Source organism: Sus scrofa, chromosome 6 (genome assembly GCF_054392235.1).
Source record: "Sus scrofa isolate SSC_HxYL_T2T_F1_AM1 chromosome 6, Sscrofa_HxYL_maternal_Yorkshire_Landrace_v2.0, whole genome shotgun sequence".
Taxonomy (NCBI): Eukaryota; Metazoa; Chordata; class Mammalia; order Artiodactyla; family Suidae; genus Sus; species Sus scrofa.
Genome location: NC_139388.1, coordinates 160,557,081 through 160,580,660, shown reverse-complemented (window position 1 = coordinate 160,580,660; position 23,580 = coordinate 160,557,081). Strand labels below are relative to the sequence as shown.

The 23,580-nt window shown below is 41.8% G+C and overlaps 1 long non-coding RNA gene across 15 annotated transcripts in view; it reads right to left on the bottom strand.

Moving 5' to 3' along the window:
* Positions 1 to 23,580, bottom strand: part of LOC102158676 (uncharacterized) — a 434,799-nt gene that overhangs the window by 197,414 nt on the left and 213,805 nt on the right. For 6 of the 15 annotated variants that reach the window (XR_014808246.1, XR_014808251.1, XR_014808242.1 and 3 more), the window contains one exon: positions 23,147 to 23,208. The exons of 8 other annotated variants lie outside the window; for them this stretch is intronic. This is a non-coding gene — a long non-coding RNA (uncharacterized LOC102158676). Of the gene's footprint in view, positions 1 to 18,038; positions 18,133 to 23,146; positions 23,209 to 23,580 lie in introns of those variants that run through there. One more of the 15 variants, XR_014808250.1, reaches the window with a different exon arrangement.

The following is a 23,580-nucleotide window of genomic DNA, read 5'->3' as shown; positions in this document are numbered from 1 at the left end:
ACTTGTTAAATAAATAAAGATTCATAACTTTAATATGCCTTACAAAGTGCTCAGTGTTTTCTAGTCAGTCATTAAATTGTAAAATTATTGCTTAATTTCTATCAAAACCAGGGTTGTCCTATGGTGGCCCAACTTATGCATTCAACAAATATATGTTCAATGCATACTATGTGTCAGGCATTGCTACATGCTGAGAGTCACAAAATTGAAAAAGTCATGGCATCTGCTGTAGAGAGGCTCACAGTAGTCAAGTTGGGAAGACGCGAAACTAACCTAGAGGAGAGGAATATGGAGTATGGACTCCAATGTCAGAAGGGCCTGCAAGAGAATCCTAGCTCTCTCACTTATTAATGATATAGCACAGGACAAGTTATTTAACATCAGTAAATCTCTATTTCATCATTAGTAAGATAAGGTTATGTAATATCGTGTTAACCTCAGTGTACTCTAATGATGATTAATGGCTCAATAAATTGTAGCCACTTTTATATGATATGTTAATCACTTAATAAGTGATAGCCACTATTACAGTTATTATAATTAATAAAAAATTATTAGGTTAGCAAGTGTTCATTATATTTCCCCTGAGAGGCAAATAATATATATGGTTGACATGGACAGAGGCCATCCAACTGATTTTGATGAAGGACATTTGTGGAGCATGTGACGAACAGCCTCCAGCTGCCAGCTACATCAGGTCTGCAATAGCTGGAAGGTACTGTTTTGCCTGTGGTCACACCTCCCCCCAGGGCATCCTATATCTGAAGACTAGGCAAGGTAGGGATTGAGAGGTCCAGTCATCTGAGTCAGGTCAGATCAACTTTAATGAGCAATATTTACTCCAGCACCCTTCACTGGCTCAGCTGCCCAAATTGACTTCCCCCTGTGCCCCATCCTGCTTCCTCACAGGGGTCGATCTCCTGTAAACACACTACATCCTAAACTCCATCTCCGTATCTGCCGCCCAAGAACCCAGCATGTGCTGGTCCTGAACACAAGATGGGCTCTGATCCACACTGCTGAGAGCTGAATTCTGACCTCCATTCTCTGGGCCCCCTCAGATGAATCACTTAATGGTATATAGTCTTGGTTTCTTCATCTCGAAAATAGAAATTATAGGAGTGCCTGCCTCTTCAAGGTGTTGTGGAGACCAAATGAGTTAATCCATGTGAAGTGCTTCGAAGGGTACCTGGCATTTTTCAACATTCAGGACATGCTGGTTGTTATTCTTTCTGACATTCCCATCTACAAAGCATTGCATCACACTGGGAACATGGAGAAAGAGCAAGCATATTGGCCCTTGCCTATGATGAGTTCTATTAAGGATTATGGTAGACCTGTCTGCATGAGAAAGACATTGTGTGGTTGAAGAGTGAATTATGTTACATGAGAATCCATAATTGGGCCATGAAATCCTCCTGAAGCTAGAAAAAATATGGGTCGAATCAGCTAGAGACTACTTCATAAAGGAGGTGGTGACAATCAGGTGACTGCACAAAGATTCAGGTCATGTCCTGATATCCAGCCTACCTCAATTCTGCCTCAAACAATGGAATATAAGAATGATAAAGAGCATTGATTGCTGTCCTGCCCGTACATAAAGGATTTTCACTTCCATTCCCTTCCTGTTAGCTTCTTCACTTCCACTAAAAGCCAATGCTCTAGATCCCCAACAGTTACTTATACTCCGAGATCAGATCCCTGCCACCAAGTTGGCCCCACTGACAGCAAAGTAAGTGAGTGCTACATCATTTGGATTTCTGAGAGTTTTACTTAGGAAACACATGAGTTATTTTACCTAAACTCATCCCAAGACTACATACATCCTGAATATGGCACTTAGGAAATTCTCCCATTCACAAGCTTTACCAGTAGGGACAGTTCAAAATGAACACACACAGTATTAGTCCCTCTGAGCTATTTTTCCTTATAAATAAAATTTATGAGATAAATTCTAAAATAAATAAAAAGACAAGGTTTGTTACTTGTGCTTATAACCCATTCAAAGACAGAGTGGGGTGATTTCTATGTTTGATTACCATCTGCTTGACTTATGCATTTTAATAAAGCCAGCAATGTGGGTACAGACGCCCAATATTCATGGGAGGTCACGGGAACTGTAAATTACTTTAAACACTAACTTGCTTAGGCCTGACACTGCTACATAAAAACAAATGACATATTCAACTTTTTTTAGTGAGCCTCCATTTAAAGAACTAAGTGAGAAAGAAAAGTATGAGGAAGGAAGAAAATGTGTTCGTTTTATCCTCGTGACAACTCTGATGAAACAGAGAAAGTACTATTCCCATTTTATATATAAGAAGTAATTGAGGTTCATGAAAAACAGAGTAGGACAGATACACAATGGACCAAAAAGTCATGACCAAAACAAAGCAAACAAACAAAAACAAGTGCTCTGCTATGACAACCCTGTTGGATGGGAAGAATTCGTGCTTTGGAGCCCAAAAAACCCAAGTTCAGATTCTGAGTCTGCCATCTATTGTTTGTGTGACCTTGAGTATGTTTTTGAACTTCTTAGAGCCTCAGTCACTTCAATTATAAAACAGGAAGCAAAGCAACACCTGTCTCTTAGACTTGTGAGAATTAAGTAAGATTGAGGGTACAACGGCTACTTAATAATTATTAGTCTCCTCTTCCATGCCTCACCATATTCCCTGGACCTCTCACTCCACATGCAAGTGGAAGGTTTCTAGGGTCACGGTGTCAAATCCTGACCCCCTATTGGTTAGATCGCTACAGAGAAGAATAGCTCAGAGTCAGTCTCCAGGGAAGTCAGCCCAGAGTCCTAATTCTGCCTTCCTGACCCCTCTGATACAAAAATCCTAACTTACTTTATTATAAACAGCTTCTTTTACAAAGAGATTCCAACCCAGTCTGAGTCAAAACAAGGAATTCCTAGCATCTTGACAGTGGAACGACCTTCTGACACATCTGGCACAGAACTTCCCCAAAATGGAATAAGTCACTTGTTCCACAGGGTATTAATTAGTGCAATCCCAGGTATAGTATGTCTCTCCTGCCCATTTTCATATCAACTGAAATGAAAAGACTTTCAGGAAAGTCCTGTCCTTAACTTTATCCCTCCCGCCACTTTCAAGCTCTGACTATAATTCTGTTTTTGCCAAAGACCTAATAACATTTCATAGGAATGGTGCTTTATAAAACAATTTCAAAGATGCAGCCTCAACAGAATAACCTCAAATACAGAGACAGTTTCTGGACCCACAGAGACTCAATTCTTGCTAAACCCTTAAGTTCTAGAACCCCAAAAGTGAGAAGGCATCGACCATTATCTAGTCCAACACTTCCATACTACTCAATGGGGGTATAAAGTTCAGAGAGGGTAAGTGACTTTCCCAAAGTCAACCAGCAAGCTGGGGACAAATGTGAGATCTGAAGCTGGTTCCCTTGTCCACAGGTCAATATTTATCTCTCTGCAACCACAGGGCCTTTCTGTTCTCAACCTGGGCCACAGATTGAAGTAAGAGGGTTTGTCTAGTGTATCCATTCATTCACTTACAAATCCTCCTGTGTGCAAGAAAATACACTAAGTGCTAAAGACATTAAAACTCTGGTCTCTCCCTTCCAGGAGCTTACACTCTAGGGTGAATTAAGAGATATAATTGAACAAATGGAGAACACAATCTGGTTCTGCTCTCAGGGAGGTTTGTAGGAAAAAGTAGGAAAATAGAGAGCTGAGAAAGAAGGAAAAAGAGACATCTTCCATGTGTTAAGATCTGAGGAGGAGCAATCAGATGACTTCCCAGACAGAGGATGAGGCTTGCGCGTGGGCAGAGAGGCCTAGAGAGTGTGGGGAGCTTGGAGACTTGCTAATATCTTCATCTGGTAACAGAGCCCAGAGTGGGATGCTGATGGTATTCCCAAAGCTTGGGGCTAGTCACTTGCCTTGCTCCTCTTGTTCACTCATTAATTCATTCACTCATTCGGTCACTTACTAGCATTTACAATGGGTTCTGGTAGGCGGAATACATCAATCAACACGTCCTTGCCAGTCATCCAGACTCCAAACCTCTGCTCATCCCCTCCTCTCCCTCCCTCTCTTTCATGCAGGCACACATTGTCATTTTCTCTCTCATAGCTTAATGAGCACCGTGGAGGACAATCACTGTCCTGACTGTAAGATTGACTCCATCTACCAAAACTCCCCATGGCCTGAAAAAACCCACCACTGGCTTTTAAAACTCCCTGCCCTCCTGGCTCCAGGCAGTTCTCACAGTTCATGACTCCTCACTATTTCCTGCTCTGCCCTGGGGACCCTCCCAGGGTAATACCTGCCTTTCAGAGTGTTGTGCGTTGCTGCTCCTTGACTGTGAAAGAGTTAAGGCTCCATCCAGAGCGCCCCCTGGATACTGCACTGTCCCAGGTCCTTTTCAGGATTGCACAAGCCCTTCTTAGAGCCCAAGCGCAACTCTTCATAGATGACCTGTCTCTGAGGTGGAAAGAAATGCTACCTGCCTTGAGAAATCAGATCTTCACTTTCCTCATAAGCATTTCCTCGGAGGAAAACACAGTATCGAGCGCCAGCAAAGCACTGAGCTTGGTAATCAGAGAGAATGGAGTTTGATCTCTAAATGATTTTATGTTTTGAGACTCTATTTGTTGCATCACTAAAATGGAGATGGTAGGATTTTCCCGAGAGAGTTAATACCCCATTAAATAAGATAGCATGGGTAAAGCACCTGAAATATAGCAGGTGTGCAGTGACTATCCTAGCCTTTCTTTGGTTTCAACCCTACAGTGTACACTTCTTGACCAATAATGAGGTTTCAAGTCTTTAAAATCAAATAAAGGAAGAATTCTCCAAAAGAGAGTTTAATAATTGGCTTCTGTGTCTATTTCCTTGAACTAGTAATTCATTAATGCAAGCTAGATGTTACATTTCCTTATGGATCAAATTACAAATGCTATTTATCTGTGGGAAATTCCACATTTAATTTACAAGCTAGATGTCACACTTCCTTATGGATCAAATTACTAATGCTATTTATCTGTGGGAAATTCCACATTTAATTCATAATTTATTCATGAAAGCAGAATGATTTTTTGTGGTTACCCATGTGAAAGTTTCCCTTCTTACAAATAGTTATGTGTCCCTAAACTGATAACCTCTATTCTTTGACTCTTTGTTTCCCCAACATAATCATGATATACGTCATAGAAATATCATGAATAAATGAAAGAAACGTACATAGAGAGAGCACATTTTTTCAATGTTATTCTCTAGTAATTAAAAATGAAAGAGAATTAAAAACTCTCCCTGCCGATCAGTGAGCATTCAGGAAAAAAATAAAATAAAAACAAACAAACAGAAGAAAAGCAAAAAAAAAAAAAAACCACACAAAAAGTTAGCTGTAAAATAAAGAAACATTCATTATGAATTTTATTACTCCAACTACTGTAAACTGTGTAGGAATCTGAGCTGCAAAGCTACCCATTAAACTGTCTGCTCTTTCCTGTTTAAACAAGGCCCCTCTTGGGCCTTGGCTGCCTGAGCCTTCATGCGTTTGCATCCAGGAAGGAAGACGTTTCTACGGTAACCGCTGAGGCCTCCTCTGGAGGTTCTCTGGGAGAGACCGGGGTCTGGTGCAAGTGACAAACCCCAGTTCCCTTGATAATGTACAGAAAAGCAGCAGCCATGATGTCCAAGCATGAGCAGAATGAGAGCATTCAGGCGTGAAATGCCTTTCAATCGCTCGTTTGTTTCCCGTGACAGAGAATTCACTTTGTGCAGCTCTCGAGAAATGGCCAATCTAGGCTCAGTAATGTATAATTAATAAATGTCCCAGAAAGAAAGATATTTTTCTGATTGGGGGAAGGGGGTTGTTGACATCCCATCATAATTCTGGTCAAGGTTTTAGAATCTGTATCTTAAATCTGTAAGAGATCGCAGAGAAGAGCCCAGTAGACGTATTTTATAAGTTGGGAAAGAGCTGATGAGAAGGGAGTGGGTGGGGTAGATGAGTTAACGTCATAAAGTGAGGTGGCTGGTATCAAAAAATATCCTAAGCTCCTGTTGAAGAGTTTGTGTTGTACAATTGTGACTGTCATGAGAGAGTCCAGTAAGTACTCAGATAGAAAGCTGGACAAGAAGCCGTGGGAATATGAAGGGGGATACCTGAGGCCACCAGTTACAAAAAAAGAGACAGAGCTTGAGCTGAGACTTAAAGAATGAGCAAAAGTTGTCCTCACTTATGTAGCATTACAATGTGCTAAACACTTTACATGCACCGACTCATTTAATCCTCACAAGAACCCTCTTATGTGGGTACCATTACCAGCCAACCTTTTTAAAATGAAGAAACAGGCCCAGAGAGGTTAGTTACTTTCTCACCCAGCTAGTAGATGGCAGAGTCAGGATTCAAACCCAGGTCAATCTAATTCTTACACCCAACTCTTTATTGACCATTGGTATCCTGCCCTCCATAAATAAGGGAAAGAGTCTAGTATGTGGGTAAGATGGGGACAGCATTCTGGGCAGAAAAACAAAGTAGCACAAACAAAGGTGCAGAGGAACAATACATGCTGGCTCCATCTGGTACCTATCAATGCTTAGTTGTATACCCATCTCCCATAGCCTTGTCTAGGGACAAGGAAGCCTCAATGTTGCTTCTGACTCCTGACAACCTGGCCCTGGCCTTAGTGAGACAATCTGAGACTTACCCAGTAGTAAAACCCCATATATATTTGGTGGCCTGGACCAAACCCCTACATCCTCAGTGGAAGTCAGGGTAGTAAAATCCATTATGAACCACTTTCCCTTTTACAACCTACTTTTACAGCCCATGGACTTCTGGAGACTCTCTCTTCCTTCTGGAAACTCAGGGTAGAAAGAATTTCCATCTCAGCTTCTTTCCATAGGGACATGTTGACCCTTGGTGCTCAGAGCCAAACTGGTTCCAGTACAGCAAAAAGTCTACCATGGAAAATCCATGGTGGACCCTGATGGAAAAAGTGCCTGCCCATCCAGAGGCTACACCAGTCCATGCCAATGAGAGTGAAAAATAAAGTTTCCAGATGTCAAGGCCAAACTGGCCACACTGGGGTAGGAGCCGTTCAGGTTACAAGAGCTGACATTAAGTGCTTGCTCTGCAAGTCCTCTTTATATACAGATTCTTATCCTCTTCACAACTCTTCTTTGCCATTGTACAGATGAAGAAACTGAGTCTCAGAAATGTCCAGTTGTTTGTCATTGATATACCATATTCTTACCAAGGTCTCTCTGATACCCAAACCTCTACTTTTTCACATCACCCCCAAATCATCAAGCTAGGGGCTAGTTGGAATTATCATAAATTTTGCCACTATTTTGTCGTGGGTTCCACAAGTGCCCATTGGTTAAAACATATGCTGATGCTCTGGCAAGCAAGTAGCTTCTGTGTCCCAGGGGCTCTACTATGTTCAGAGAATTTTAAGATTGCTTCATTCCCTAGGTTAGATTGTCCATTAATGAATGTGTTCAAGTGCCAATTGTGTGCAAGGTACTGATGCTCCAGGGGTGAGAAAAAAGCAGACAGAACTTCATGAAACACTCTCACACTGTAATGGGTACCATGAAGAAGTGGTCCAAGGAGCTATGAATGGGCAAAATGGGTGAGGAAGAAAGGACTTGGTGCTGCCATTAAAGTCAGAAGAGCTGCTGAAGAAATCCCTGGGCAAGATGGGGTGATAGCAGGGTGGGGGAGATAAGCTGGATCAGATGGTGAAAACCAGGAGGAAGAGGGACAAGTGAAGCAGGCACCTATAGGAGAGTGACTCCGTGTCAGAGTCAGGTAAGACACGGTGCCTGGAGACAGAGAGGGGAGGGGTGTCTGGAGAACACCTTCAGAAGGTAGAGATCCCTAAGCTGAGAGCTGAGGATGCCCAAGAATCCAACAGAGGAGGGGCTGTTTGACTCTTGGACACAGAGGAACCAGAACACGCACAGAACCAGAGACAAGAGAGCATGTGACATGCTTGGGGACCTGCGAGTGCTTGTATGTGTTGTGGGGACTAAGAGAGCAAAGGCAGGGTGAGGGTAGGGGTGCTAAAGGGAGCAGCACTGGTGGTAAACTATAACATTTGGGGAACATTCTAATGGCAAATTCACAGTCAGAGCAAGGGATGTAGCCTCATGTGGATATTAACAAGGCAGAGGCCAGAATTACGAAAGGGGAGAGAGGCAGGACAGAGAAAAGACCTAGAAAGGAATTAATATTTACTGAGCACCTCCTAAGCGCCAGACGCTGTCAGGCAGAGCTCCATCCTATGGATGAGGACACTGAAGCACCAGAAGATGAGGCAATCCGGCTGAGGTCACTGCATATTCCATTCCTCCTCACGGACGTCTGGAACTGTCCTGTGCCCCTAGTTCCAAGAGCTTTCTCATTCCACCAGAACATTACCCAAGTGGGTGATTAAGACTGGTAAACAATAATGGCATTAGTCAGGACTCTTATCTGTAAATGACAAGATTCTAAATCCAATGAGATTAGGTAAATAAGGCAGAGTAGATATGTCGGAATTAAGGAAATAAGGAAATCTTTAGCATTAGGACATAAGGAGCAGGAATCCACCTGGGTCTCACTAGGGCCCTCTCCCTCTCCTGTGTAACGCTCTACCCATAAGCTCTATCATCTCTTACTACTAACTATTTTCCTTCCTCCACGTAGCAGGAGCCTGGTTACCCATAGCTCTGGGGTCTTTCACTTCAAAGGGACATGCTCTCTGCTTTAGTTTTTAAATTCAAGAAAAGATCACTGATTGGCCCAGCATGGATGGTGTCCATCTAGGAATCAATCAGCTACAGCTAGGAACACAAATATGGCTCCCAAGGTCCATCTCTGTGGATTAGGGATCATTCTCCAAAACTCTTGGTGAGTCAAAAAGCCACTCCAAAGAGTATCTACCAAATTAATAACAGTGTTTATCATTCATGGGATATTTAAGATGGGGGCAGGCTCTAAACTGAGAAATCACGTTGTTCTTTGTTCACTGCTCACCTGATCCTCCCCACAACCATGAGAAATAGGGCGCTCCAATTTATATATAAGGAAATGGAGCTCAGAGCAGCCTACTGATTTGTTCAAATCACAGCTAGTAAATGGTAGGGGCAGGATTTTAATCCCAGAGTGACTCCAGAGTCATGCCCTTGACTTCCATGCTTAACTGGCCCCTACTCTGGCCTCCTTGGGAGGTAAAGCGAGAGTGGTTGGAATCCAGGAGTGCTGGGATCCCCCTCTGCCACGTCAAACCATTGCAGCCTTGGACAAGATCCTAATCTCTTTGTGCCTCTGTTTCACTCTGTACAAAATGAGAACAATAACTCACACCTGCATACTTTTATAATCCTAAGAGTGAGACCGAGAGTGAAAGTACTTAGAAAGGAACTCCATGTTAACAAAGGTGAGGTTTCAATATCATTTTATTTCTCATAATTCCAGTATGCCATGATTTTGAAACTTCCTATAAAGAAAAATCTGTAAAATCTGTAATTTGATATGAGAGTATGTTTGTGAAGAGCAAATAGGCAAGCTTAAATATTTTATGCTCTGTGTTTTTTGTTTGTTTGTTTTGTTTTGTTTTTTCTTTTTAGGGCTGTAGCCACGGCACATGGAAGTTCCCAGGCTAGGGGTTGAATCAGAGCTACCTACACCACAGCCTATACCACAGCCACAGCAATGGGGGAATCTGAGCCAAATCTGCAACCTACACCACAGTTCCTAGTAATGCTGGGTCGCTGACTCACTCCCTGAGAAAGCCAAGGATTGAACATGCATTCTCATGGATACTAGTCGGATTCGTTTCCACTGCGCCACCATGGGAGCGCCCTTGGTTTGTTGTCATTGTTGTTGTTTTTTAAACTCCAGATTGACACACTTTAACTGAAGAAACAGAAATAAACTTATCCTGGATCCAAATGTTAGGCCCCCCCTTGGTTTTTTTTCAGAGCAGACATTAGCTCTGTTCCTCTGGATTCATTCTGCATTGACCCCACCTGGTTTTTGCTTATTTTTTCATTTCACCCGGTTCAGTGATACTGAATGATAATTGGTTTCTGCTGAACTTCCTCATGCTGCAGAATACTGATTAACAAAGAAAATGAAATTTTTCTTTCATTTGGTCAACAAGTTCTGCCCCACTGCAATGTCTCAGATGGCAGTCCTTTAAGGAATTAAGGTTCAGAGAAATAATTTCCATCCCTAGGAAATAACTGCAAGACTCTCATGGAAGCCTTTGTCAGCCAACATTCTGCTGATAGCTCATCAACTACAAATTTGTCCAAACTAGGAACTGTGGCATAAACCTCCCACTCCTACCACCATGCATGTGGTCAGGCAGTAGGTCGGTGATGGACTTCCCCAGAACGTCTCTGATCTGGGTGCCCTTCCACTCTGGGTCAAAGCCTCTGTCCAGGCCTTCACACCTCCACCCTGGGACTGTTTAAAGAGCCTCCTAACCAGTCATTCATCTCCACACTGATGCTGGGGTGAGCGAAAAACATAGATTCTGACCAGGTCAGTCCTGCTGTTCAGCTTTCCATGGCTTCTTATTTGCTAGGTAATAAAATCCAAATGACTGACTGATGGCATCCATAAACTTGACCTCTGCATATCCTTCTAACATCATTACATTGCCACCCTGGCCTACCACACCATCAAGATCCGTCTTACTGAAACTAGAGATTATCACAGTAAGTGGAAAAAAATCAAATACCATATCTAAAATTGCTTGTATGTGGGATCTAAAAAAAAAAAAAAAATACAAATGAATACAAATGAACCTATTTACAAAAGAGTAACATAAGCTTAGAAAACAAATTTATGGTTACCACAGGGGAAAGGAGGGGGGAGGGATGGATTGGGGGTCTGGGATTGGCATATGCACACTATTTTGTATGCAATGGATGGTCAGTGAGGAAATTGCTGTATAGCATAGAGAACTCTATCCAGTATTCCGTGATCACCTATGTGGGAAAAGAATCTGAAAAAGACTGAATATGTGTATGCGTTTAACTGAATCACTTTATTGTATAGCAGAAATTAATACAATCTTGTAAATCAACTATACTTCAAAAACATTTTTAAAAGTGAAAAAAGAATCATCTTACTATCCTGACGACGATACTAATATTGCTACCTTTTACTGCATGTCGGACTTTGTAGGACACTTTTTCACAAATTCTCAGAAATGTCCTACAAGACATTTCATACTTTTATTATACTCAGATTTAGAAAGTTAAAGAAGGTTCCCAGGATCACACAGCGGATCTCACAGGTGACAGAGCTGCGACCCAAACCGAAGTCCACCCTACTCCAAGCTTTTTGCCCTCCACCACAGGGAGTGTTCTGAAATACCAGCAGTTCCCTGAACATGCCATGCCCTTTGTACACTACATCTTTGGTGCAATTGCTTTTCCCTCTGCTTTTAATAGCTCTTCCCTTTCTTTGACTGTCTGGCTGGCTGCTACTGATTCCCTAAGATTTGGCTCAAATATCATTTTGGGGTGAAACTCTGAGCAATTGCAGGTGGAGAGATAAAGGGAAGAAACAGAACCAGACTAGAAACCAGGAAACTAGATGAGTCTCCACACCTCTGTCAGCTAAACCTCCCTGTCTAGAAAGTTGGGTAGTAACCCTACCCACCACCTGGAGTTTCAGGGAGGATCAAATGGGACTTTATATTTGAAACCACTTTGCAAACTATAAAGCCCCATATAAATATAAGTTATTATTAATTGTTCTATTAATTAAATAATTAAATCCCAGCTACCATAATAAATCTTTGAAATTGCTGTTAATGGCTATTAATCGAAATGCATGCTGATGGTAATTACACTAATTAAAATTCTCAGGAATAATGACAATTAGTCCTGATACTGAAAAGTGGTCCATAGGGCATGGACCAGCATGAAACTGGAGAGGAGACAATGCAAATGGGAGCTGGCAAAAGGACACGGAAGCTGACCAGTGAACAAGATGAGCAGATTAGCCATGCCCCTCCTGGCTGAGAGCTCTGTTGTGCTAAAGGAAAAGGGCTTCATAAACACCAAAACCACCACCTCCTGTTATATGAACATTTGGCTTGCAGTGGTCCATGTGTTTGTCTGTATACGTACCTCTCTCTGTAGTGATATGCTCAGATTAAGCTTCATTGTATTGAAGTGCATGTGGGTCCATGACCACGCCATTCCCTACCACCACTACTCAACACATCACCATGTCTTCTGACCAAGTCAAGATCCCTCATGGTCCGGTTCAATGAAGCCTTCCTGGATTTTTCTTGTAAGACTAGGGGATCATTTTGTGCTTCCGTTCACCTTCTGCAAACTCCACCCTGGAATTTGTAGTCCCAGTTCCATCACTTACAAGCTGTGTTTCGTCAAGATGTTTCTTAAAACCTCTTTTATGCTTCCATTGCCTCATCTACTAAGTGAGGACAATAACAGCAAAGACCAGACAGGATTGTTCTAAGAATTAAATTAGATATGTATGTCTCTTAGAACAGGATTAGACACATAGTACTCAATTAATGTTCATCATTATAGCTATTAATATTGTAATTATTTGTCTGTATATCCATCACTCTGCCAGACTGTGAGCACTTTCTTTTTGTATCCCTATGGCCTTGACTTACTGCCTTATAAGTGCTCCTTTCATTATTGATATTAAAATGGAAATGGATGGAAAATGTTCTTAAGAAAACTACAGACAAAACTAAAGGCAGTAGGGTAGAAAAATCATTGACTATGAAATCAGATTAGGTTTAAATCTTGGCTCTACTACTTGCTTAGATGTTGGCTTTATGCAAGTCACTTTGCCTTCTAGGACTCAGTTTTTTCACCTAGAAAATAGAACCAATAATCCCTAGCCTATTTCCTCTCAAGCTCCATCATAGGGTTAGAATAAGGACACAGATGTGAAACTGCTTTGTAAACTGAAAGGCTCTAATCAAATATAAGATACTTTGACTATTATTAGAACCATCTGGAAGTTGTTTGGACTTACAAATTGATAGAATCAGTCAACACCTACTTGACTTACACAAAAAGCAGTTATTATGCTTGGGTATTTTTTAAGCCCTTAACCCTATGGATATTCCAAGTCTTTTCTCCAAATTCACGCCCAATTTGAAAATGTCCAAGTTTATTTTCCCAAAGACTGAGTAACAATAGGAATGTAAAATGTAGCTAAGACTGAAACTTCACTAAAGATTTCAGTTTCTATTTCCCTTAAGGGAGTTTCTAGAGCCCTAGCTAATAGCTGGGTTATTAAATGAGCTCAACTCACAGGGTTTCTCGAGGTGTCAGGGAGCTCAACCTCAGAGGTTACTTTAGGATACCAGGGAGTTTAGATTAAGATACCCAGTAAGTGGCAAAAGAAAGAAAGAAAAGAAAAGAAAGGAAGGAAGGGAGGGAGAGAGGAAGGAAGGAAGGAAAGAAGGAAATATATAGAGGGTAAGAACACTGGAATGAGAGTCAAAAATTCTAAATTCTGACCTAGCTCTTCGGCTTTTCAGTGTGAACATCTTCTCTACCTGGACTTTAGTTTTCTCAGTAAAATGTAAATAATCTCCTCCCATTTCATAAACTTTTGCCATAGAACAAATCACTCCAAAAACTTAGTGATAAAAGATGCAGAGTTGGTTTCTCATAATTCTGTGAGCTGGTTAGGCAGGTCTGCTCATCTTGCCAGGCCCACTCAGGGAGCAGCATTCAGGTGGTGAGTCAGCAGGGACTTGGGCCCAATGGACATAGCTAGGACTCAGCCTCTTTTTTTTTTTTGGTACAGGGTTTTTCATACTTAAGGAGACAGACTGGGCCTCTTCATAAGGCAACAGTGTTCCAGGAGAGCGAAAGTGGAATTGCACAGCTACTAAAGGCAGCCTCACAGCCTACAACCCATTATGAATTAGTGGATGCAGGCTTGAGCATCAGTGGCTGCTGACATCACAGAAACCAAGACAACTAGATGTTACGCACCTACTGAGGGGGAGCCCATCACCTATGAAGCTGTCTTGCTAAAATGAAAAAAACTGAACTTTAATCTGATCAAGGCTGTAGTTACAACCGCCAAGTTTCAGGAAATACAGGAGACAAAAGAACACGTTAAACTACACCACAGCAGTAAATCAGCAAATCCAGACTAGAAAAACACTGTAGAAAAGCAACCTGTTTTTTTTCAATAAATATACTAGGAAAGGGGAAAAAAAAAAAAAAAAAGGCTCAGAAGAAGCACATGCATTAGGAGAGACCAATAATTATGTATAGAATTGTTGGATCCTGATTCAAATAATCTATTTTAAAGATTATGACATTTTTGTAATTTTGGAAATTTGTAGAGACAGAACCATGAAATTAAGGAATTAAAGCTAATCTGAAGTATGACTTGGTATTATAAATATGTTTTTTAAAGGCTCCTTAGCTTTTAGAGTACATATTAAAATATTTATGTTTTTAATATTGTAGCTGAGATTTGTTAATAGAGGGTGGGAGTAAGATGAAGCAAGAATGTCAATGAGTTGATAACAATTGAAGCTAGGTGATGAGTACATGTGCATTGATTATTCATTCCAGCTACTTTAGTTTGAAATTCTCCATAATACATTTTTTTTTAGGGTTGGACAGGTAGTTAGACAGCCCTGGGCTCAAATGGCAGCCCCTGTGTCTCCTCTACTTAATCCTATGTTCTTGGGAAATTCATTTCACCTCTTTGAGCTTCCATTTCCTTACAAATAAAGTAGGGGTCATCTCCCCCCATTATTTTCCAGTGATGCTCTGGGGGCCAAATGAGTTCATGAGTGTGAAAGCATTTTATAAGCCATGAAAGGCTACACATGGGCTCAAAACTGCTTCTGTTACTATCACTTTTGACCTGAAAATAATTTAGATCTTTTGGGCCCTGTCTCTCTCTTAGTAATCTCATCTCTGCATACTTGGCCTGCTCGCATGAGAAATTAGCAGAATGGGCTCCAAAAACCCTCTGGGCAATGGCCGTGAGCTTGACATAGGGTCTAAAGATAATTTTTTAAATATCATCTTTTGCCTTTATCTCAAATCCAGGTGGGAAGAATTTCTGCTTCTGGTTTAGATGGAGTAATAGGAACTGTACTTATCCTCCCACTGTAAACAACAGAAAAAAGAAACAGACAATATATCTTATATATATAGCATGTATATAGTGTATATGTATATATTATTATACAGTGGTCACTGAGATGTTGGAAACAAACAAGCTGAGTCCTACAATGCCTCGACTCACTGCTTTTTTTTTTTTTTTTTAAGGCATATGGAGGTTCCCAGACTAGGGTTCGAGTCAGAGCTGTAGCCACTGGCCTACACCAGGTATAGCAATGCCAGATCCAAGCCGCATCTGTGACCTACACCACAGCTCACACCAACGCCGGATCCTTAACCCACTGAGTGAGGCCAGGGATCAAACTTGCCTCCTGATGGATACTAGTCAGATTCGTTTCTGCTGAACCATGACAGGAACTCCTGATTCACCGCCTTAATTAAGAGAGTTTCCAGACCAAAAAAAAAAATCCAGATTGGATAGGAAGAGGTGAAATTGACTTTAATTACAAATAACATGATGATACATTTAGAAAATCTAACAGAATCTACCCCAAAAAAAAAAAAAAAAAGAAGAAGAAGAAGAAGAAGAAGCAGAAGAAGAAGCTTTTAGAACTGAGTGAGTTTAGCAAGGCTATTGGGTACAGGATCAATAATACAAAGATCAGAAGTTCCTGTCATGGCACAGTGGAAATGAACCCGACTAGGAACCAGGAGGTTTCAGGTTTGATCCCTGGCCTCGCTCAGTGGGTTAAGGATCCGGCGTTGCCATGAGCTGTGGTGTAGGTCGCAGACATGGTTCAGATCGGGCATTGCTGTGGCTGTGGCGTAGGCTGGCAGCTCCCTAGCCTGGGAACCTCCACATGCTACAGTGAGGCCCTAAAAAATAATAATAATAATAGTAATAATAATAATACAAAGATCAATTGTATATCTACATATTAGCAATAACATATCAGAAGTTTTATATTTTAAAAATATATCATTGTCAAGAGCATACAAGTATGAAATATTTAGAAATAAATCTTTAAAAAGCTGTGAAATACTTGTACACTGAAAATAGTAAAGCATTACCAAGAAATGTTAAAAACCTGACTAAATGGAGAGATTACTGTACTCATATACTGGACAACTCGATATTGAGATGTCAGTTCTCCCCAAAAGATGGGTAAATTCAGTGCTCTCCCAGTTGAAATTCCAGCAGAATTTTTTAAGCTCATTGACAAACTGATTCAAAAATTCATATGAAGATGTGAATATCTAGATAAATTAAAACACCTTTTAAAAAGAAGAACAAAGTTGGATAAATTCCACTCTCGGATTTGAAGACTTATTTTAAATTACATTAATCAAAACAGTGGTATTGGCATAAAGACAGACAAATAGATCAATAGTAGAGAACAGAGTTCAAAGATATAAGGATATATATACACACACACATATTTATACATATATGATTTTAAGTAAAGTATAAAGCCAATTCTGTCAAGATTATTATTTTCAACAACAGCAGGTAGAATTAGATATGCATGTGCAAAAAAATAATAATAAAAAAGACCTCTAATCCATACTTTGTTCCAGAAGCAAGAATTAATTCTAAATGGACAAAGACATAAATTTTTTTTAAAAAGACAAAAAAACTGTAAAATTTCTAGGAGAAAACATTTGTGACCCTGGATCAGCTAAGAGTCATTGGCTCTAGCATGACAGAAACAATCTGTAGAAAAACAAAGTGGATTGCTGACTGCAGGAGTTGCTCTGCTGGCAAAGTCATTGCCAGGTGGCCACTTAGGTCCTGGAGAGAAAGGGAAGATTTTAATGAAATTTTCTATGAAGTTTTCTGAAGAAAACTAGACTCATGTGGATTTGCTGTTATTCCTCAGAGGTGGAAAGGCCATATCTGAAAAAACAGTTCCTTTAGTTCTTTTTTTTAGAGTGAGACCTTGCTTTTTTGTTTTGTTTTTTTCTCTTCTTTTCTTTTTTTCACTTGCCACCACCAACCCTCCTCTTACTACTCAGGGTTCTTTCTCTGCCTTTTGAGAATTGAGAAACTATTGTTCAGGCTTTGAAAACTTGCTTTTGCCTCGAATTCCCTGCTCTACCATTTTTACATAATCACAGTGCAACCACAGGCGAGATACTGAGTCTCCTTAGGTCTCAGTTTATAATACAGATTTGGGGGGACCTGATCTATAAAGCCTTTTTTAGCTCTGATTCCCTCTTATTCTCTGCTTTCCAGGGAGACTAATTCAGAGACAAAATAGGATAAACAGGATTTTTCCCCCCTTCAGTCCCAGATTGTACCCAAGAATAGGACTGACGACTGTTACCACCCAGATCAATAATTCAGTTAAAAGCAAGCTACTCTGGAATAAAGTCACATTGGACTTAAACAAATTCTGGGGTATCTGTTAAATAGATAACCACATTTCCATGTGGTTCATGCTTTCATTCATTCATTCAACTAACATTTACTAAGCACATATTATGCCTCAGGTGCTCTGCTAGGGCTCCTCTTCTGTCAAAGGAGACCCACAAATTTCCTCCCACTGTAGTGCCTGTGCACATGAATCCTTTCTGCCTAGGACAGCCTTCCCCTCCTCTCTTTACCTGGCCAACTTCTACTCTTCATTCAAAGAGTCCAAATGTGACTTCCTCTGTAAGAACGTGGCTCCCATGAATTGAAGGGAGTCTCCCATCATTATTTATTTCCCTGTGCCTCTCTATTATTTTCCCTCCCAGCCCTTAACAAAATCTAGAACTATTTTATTTACCACTGCCTTCCCAGCACCCTTGGCACAGTCCTAGAAAAGAACAGAAGCTTAATCAACACGTGTAAACTAACTGAATGACTAAAGGAAGAGATAAAGCGCACATAAATGGATCCGGCGTGGAAAGCCCTTTGAGAAGAGTTGTTAGGTCTAGAGGGACATAAGGATTTACATACGTGAAAGATGATGAAAACGGACAAGGGGATGCCTCTGCTCTAGTCCATCAGCTCTTATCTGGAAAACAGTTTCCCAACTGCTCTCAAAGTTTCTGGTCTCTTTGGCTGTTCAGGATAAGAGTTATTAGGCTACAAAGTTGGTTGCCTCACATCCTATGTCTTTAAAATGTCCTGGGCTCCCAATGAAAAATAGCCACGTTCTCCAGCATGGCACCAACCCTCCCCCAAATGACCTGACTTTCAACCCTCTGTCTGTATTTATTTCCCAGTAAATCACATTTATTTTACGATGCCGTCACGATGGTCTGGTCCCCACTGGCCACACGCATAACCAGTCCTTTCCTATTTCCATGCTGTCACTTGCCTCCGTGCTCCCTCTGTTGAAGCTCTCATCGATTCGAATGTCACGCAAATGCCATCTCTCTGTGGAATCTCCCGTGGTAAAGCAGCCTTCCTCCTCTGAAGGCATCTCTCCTCCCCTTCTGCATCCACGCCACATGCTTATACTTCATTTGTGTGCATATAAGTCACATTCCAGTTTCTGTCTACATCTTCCAGTAGCTAGTGAACACCTCTAGGTCAGGAGCAGCTCTGAAACTGCTTCTGACATAGGGTAAGGCACTCAGTAGATGTTCACTGGACTAAATGTCCTGATACATCCACCAGGGAGGTCCCTCCCTTCTGTGGTGAGCTTCTAGGAGGGCATTAAGATACTGTCCTCTGGGAGCTCCTGTTGCAGCTCAGAGAGTTACGAACCCAACTAATGCCCATGAGGACACACTGGCCCTGCTCAGTGCGTTAAGGACCCGGTGTTGCCATGATCTGTGGTGTAGGTCACAGACACAGTTCAGATCTTGCATGACTGTGGCTGTGGTGTAGGCTGGCAGCTGAGGCTCCGATTCAACCCCTAGCCTGGTAACTTCCATATGCCACAGGTGTGGCAGAAAGAAAGAAAGAAAGGAAGGAAGGAAGGAAGGAAGGAAGGAAGGAAGGAAGGAAGGAAGGAAGGAAGGAAGAAAGAAAGAAAGAAAGAAAGAAAGAAAGAAAGAAAGAAAGAAAGAAAGAAAGAAAGAAAGAAAGAAAAGGCTACTGTCCCCTGGCAAACCAGACTGCAGCCTCCCCCCACTTCTCATTTACTTATTCTTCGGATGTTTATTGAACACCTATCATATTCTAGACACTTTTCTAGTCAGTGTGGATACAAAAAAAGAAAAGAAAAGAAAAGGAAAGGAAAGGACAGAAAAAATATCTCTACTGTCATAGCACTAATATTTAAGTGAGTAGGAGAAATAAATTAATATAAAACAAAGTACATCAGGGATGGTGAAAAAGACTTTGGAGAAATTTAAAGCACAAAGAGGGATAGAGCATGCTTTGTGTCTTGGAGGGAAATGATAGGTGATATTTTAAGAAGTGTTCCTACAAGGTCTCTAACAGAAGGCAACCTTGGTGAAAAGACTCAAAAGAAATGAAAGAGTAGGCAGCTACCAGGGTGTAAGGGACTCCAGGCAGAGGGAATATCTGGTTCAAAGGCGGCAGCAATGCCAACCATCTAAGTTAGAGAAAAGGATCATCTGCCCCAGGGCAGCATGTTTTAAGGTCAAGTCTGAGGCCAGTGTGGGTAGAAGAGGTACGTGAAGGGTCAGTGTGGTAGCAGGCATGGCAGGAGAGGGGGTGTGAGAATGCAGAGAGCCTAAGAAGGCACAAGAAGGATTTAGAGTTGTATTGTGCATGAGAAGTGAATGATTGGGCTCAGACCACTGGGGGAAACAGAGACAAGCAGAGAATGAATGACAGAACCAAAAGTAGGAGCTCGAATGAGTGGCTTTTAAAGTCCCACCAGAAATTTAAGAACATAGGAATTTATGATTGTAAGGAATTTCTCACCTGACACACATTTTTGAGCATATTTTTTCTTTTAATCTTCCCATTTTATTTTTAAATTTTATTTTTTATTAAAGTATAGTCGGTTTACAATGTTGTGCCAATTCTTGCTGCAAAGTGGCTCAGTCATACATATACATTCTTTTTTATTTTATAGTTTGTCTTTTTAGGGCATATGGAATTTCCTGCGGCATATGGAAATTCCCAGGCTAGGGATCAGCCCACACCACAGCCACAGCAATGCCAGACCCAAGCTGCATCTGCAACCTACACCACAGTTCTTGGCAATGCCAGATCCTTAACCCACTGAGTGAGGCCGGGGAGCAAACCTGCAATCCTCATGGATACTAGTCAGGTTCTTAACAGGCTGAGCCACAACAGGAACTCCCTATACATTCTTTTTTTTTTTTTTTTTCCCCAATCATGGTCTATCTCAGGAGATTGGATATAGTTCCCCACTGAGTACATTTTGTTCATGCAAAGCTAATCCGGACAAGAGCCAGAGCATGAAGAGAGAGAAAGCAGCCGGAGGTGAAACCCTTCCTCTCTCACTTGTGCGCACTCCGTCTGGGGCCCACGGGAAATTACACTTGCTCCTCAATCAAGCTGTGTTCTCGCAGCTCCAGAACCCAGCACAGGCTGTGTCCTCCCTTGGATTCTGCCTCATGTCCCTCCTTCAAGTAGCTCATTTCTACTCCTCCCTTAGATCTCAGCTACATGAGAAACCCCCCGACAAGGGTTCCTCAACACCTGCCACCCTGTATTCCACCCCGCCCCCCAGCCCGGATTGAGGGTGTTTCACGCTGCATCCCTAGCACCCTGAACTTTCCTCACCACGGCCCTCCTTGCACTGTATTGTAATTGTCACTCTACACGTCTGTTTTTCCAACTCGACTGCCAAGACCGTATCTGTTTCAAAGCCCAATCATTCTTTGCTGAATGAACATTAATATGAATTCAATCTAAAGAGCTGATGAAAATACCTAAAACAATCACTAAAAATTCACAGGTGCAGAACTCGCCTTTGAAACTGACGAAGGAAATGTCCCACCTAACCATGGCCTTGCTTTGCCCCGCCCCCGCCCCGTGGTAGACATGTGCTTCACATTGGCCCTGATGCCTGTGACTTATGATTCATGCTGAAAGCACATTGGAAAGCCTCATCTTTATAGCCCTTTTCTGAGAAAATTACCCAATTTGGCCGTCCTTCTGGCCCCAAGGCCACTTGACAGATCCCAATGAGCCAGGCCAGATTGGGAGGAGGACAGGAGGGTGGTGAACTTCACCATCAAATTGTCCAATGCCTGAAAAATGTTGGCTTTGGAATGATGCAGGTCCTCTCTTGTGCATTGCCTAGAATCAGAGGAAGGTACTCCCTGCCAGGCCAAGGCAGTGAGGTCTCTGTGTTCCTGGCTGAGGCCCCCAAGCCAGTCTCCCCAGCAGAACTCCCTGCCAGGTGTAGTGTCACAGCTGTGGAATCAGAGAAGTTGTGCAAGAGGAGAAAAAAAAGTTTTCCAACTCAGCAAAAGAACAAGTCTTGGAGCGAGGGCTCGGGGAGAGTGCAAGCCCAAAGCAAGGCCAAGAATCATGAAATAAAGTCCACGTGGCAAGAACTAAGGATCTTAGCAACTGTAAGAACTAGAGGAAAGCAGCAAATGAGCAGAAAGTTAGGGGAGAATGAGCGTGGTCAGGAACACACAACGAATTCCAGGGCTTTCTTACAACCTGACATACATTGCAAAACTTCCTACAGAGTCAAGATGTATATTAATTTACTCATCAAGTATTGTGGATCCTTTGTAATTAACATAACTCTCTTGATCTGTACAACTCCCCTAGCTTCTATTATTATTGCCACTTTAGGAAGGAGGAACTTGAATTTTAATGAGACTCATGAGTGAGCAAGACAAGCTTTATGCCCAGGACCTGCGTGATCCACAATCCCCTGCTCTGGATTGAAGCCCACCCCAGACCCTCTTACAGGCTGGGCAACCCTGAGCAAAGTCACTCTCTTTCCTTATCTCTGAAATGAGGATGCTATAACCACTGAGATAATCTATAGGAAATGATTTCCTCCACCATAAAGCATTATGCAAATGTGAGTCCCACGTATTTGTTTATTTGCTTGCTTGTTTTTTATGCTCTATTTCATTTCACAATAAGGCCCACACGAGACCACACACAGTGACAACACATCCAGTTATCCAAATACTGGTGCGGAAGAGATTAAATTCTCCACCTAACAAATCTTTCTGGAGGAAGGCTCTATAAGCACCAACAAAACCTACAGACTTCAATCTCATATTCATAAAATTATTCACTCAACAAACCCTTACTAAGCCACTGCACTGGGCTGAACTGGAATGCAGGATATAAATGATGGATCAAGCACCATCCTTGCCATCAGGACCTAGAGTCCAGAAGAAATGACAGAATAATAAACAAGCCACTTTAAGAGTACACTCAGCACATCAGGAAAGAAAAACACAGCAAGTTGCAAGTTCACAGACTGGGACAGAAGGCGCTTAATCCAGGAAAGTGCTCCTGGAGGCAGGAACTTCTGAGCCGTTTCCTGAAAAAATGGATTGGAGTCTACCCGGCAAAGCTGGGGGTCGGGAGCAGTGAGCAGCGAGCAGGATATCCACACACAGGGAGAGGAAGGTGAGTGAGCTGGCAGTGTTGTGGGTCTGTAAACAATCAGCGTGGCCTAAGCTTCAAGCTGTTGGGGAGGGTGAGATGTGTAAGATGAAGGACTCAGAGCTAAAAGCCACTTCCCCAGCTCTGCTTATGGATGTCCTCATTGCAGAGCACAGTGAGACATGGCGAGGTTTCTAGAGCCAGCCAGAGCCTTCTGCCTCACTCAGATCCATCTGCTTCCCCGTTTGCTCCAACAGGTAAACCAGGCCTCAGCAACCTCAGCAGCCCAAAGCTTGAGCAGATTACATCTCTTTCCCTTTCCTGAGTGTGTAATGGTTCAGGACTTGAGTTCTAGAGTCAGACTGGCCCATCTTCAAAGCCTGTCATGGCTGCTTCCTTGCTATATAACATTGGGCAAATAATTTATTTTCTCATGTCTCAGTTTCCTCATCTGTAAGAGGGATCAATAGCAGTACCTGCCACATAGGGTTTGTGTGAGAATACAATGAGATAATACAAATACAGAACAAGGCCTTATACACAGCAACTACTCAGTAAGTATTACTTATTATCATTATAATGATTACCTGCAGCATCAACTTCTATGGATCCCAGCCGCTTTATTTTTAACTTCCATTCTTTCCAGTAACTGGGGAAATGTGCAATCAGAGGGAGAATGAGAGAAAAAAATATGTAAGAATCATTGATTAATATGGGGGAAAGAATACAAAAACCCAGACCATAACGTCTCACATGGCTGCTATGGTTTAGTTTCAAGCTTGACGTCCATTTTCCTGGCAGCCAAAGCAAAAAGGAGAACCAATCCATAATTACTTTCCCAGAACAGTTCCAAAAGAATTTCTTCCCCTGGCTTCACACGGGAGGCAAGACACAATGTAGTGAACATATTCACAGTGGGATCTGAATTAGTCTGCTTTAGTTGCCATGAAAGGGTACCACCACAGACTGAGTGCTTTAAACAACAGAATTTTATTTGCTCACAGTTCTGGAGTCTGGAAGT